General features: G+C 50.2%; 1 protein-coding gene across 1 annotated transcript in view; it reads right to left on the minus strand.

The window, feature by feature from the left end:
• Esrrb (estrogen related receptor beta) overlaps positions 1-982 on the minus strand; it is a 199,489-nt gene that overhangs the window by 147,428 nt on the left and 51,079 nt on the right. The window lies entirely within an intron of this gene.

Consider the following 982-nt stretch of genomic DNA (forward strand, 5'->3'; position numbering starts at 1 on the left):
GAGGGGGGGGAGAGAAAGGGTTACTATTATAAACCAAGATTGCCTCCCCTCTGGAGACCGTGAGGGCATGTCAGAGGAGGTTGTAGTTAAGTTAGCAGCTTCCCAAAGGCCTTGCTTCTTGGGAAGCATTCAGTGTTCTTGGGCATTCATTAAGTAGGAGGTCAGCTGAATATGGTGGCTCACCCCTGCAATGCCAGCACTCGGAGGCTGAGGCAGGAAAATTCAGCAGGTACATGATCTCCTGGAGCTTCTGCTCTGTGAGTTGCATTTCCATGACCCTAAAGATCTGAGCAAATATTGGCCACTTTACGTCACTTTCTGACTCTCTTCCTGCCAGTGTTTCTTCTTCCCCACAATCCTGCTCATTTACACAGCTTACTTCATGTACCAGCTCATCCCCTAAGCCCTACGTGTCTCCTGGCCTCTTCCCGCAGACAGCCCTGGGACCCCTCTTCTCCTCACTGGCATTTCCTTTGGAGAGGAGTGGATTGTGCACCCTGGAGCTCAGCCTGGGCCAGAGCGCAGACTCTGGACCTGGCCTCAGTCCAGACCCTTCTATCCCAAGCCGTGGGCATTGGGTGAGCTAATCAGTGCTGAGCAATGGGTGTAGTGACGGCACCAATGCCCAGGGACAGGAGATGGGACAAGACAGGGTACGTGGAGCTCTCTGCATGGGTCCTGGCCGAGTAAGTGCTCAGTAGTGTCTTTCGCCTGCTCACCTCTAAAAAGGCACTCACCCCCTTCAGTGCTACAATTGTCAATACATCTTCAGTCTGCACATTCCCCATCCTTGAGTGTGTTTGCCTTTCAAATCAGGCTATGCCAGCACAGGTTGAAATGGTTGGATCCAGTCTGTCTAAGATTGCAGGATTTTATTTTCCTCCAGATTAGGAAATATTCACATACACAAAAGATAACTTGGGGGTGAACTCAAGTGCAAACACAAAATTCATGTATCTTTTATGCATGCCTTATGCTCACA

This window comes from Octodon degus, unplaced genomic scaffold, assembly GCF_000260255.1.
Source record: "Octodon degus isolate 3935 unplaced genomic scaffold, OctDeg1.0 scaffold00007, whole genome shotgun sequence".
NCBI classification, from domain to species: domain Eukaryota; kingdom Metazoa; phylum Chordata; class Mammalia; order Rodentia; family Octodontidae; genus Octodon; species Octodon degus.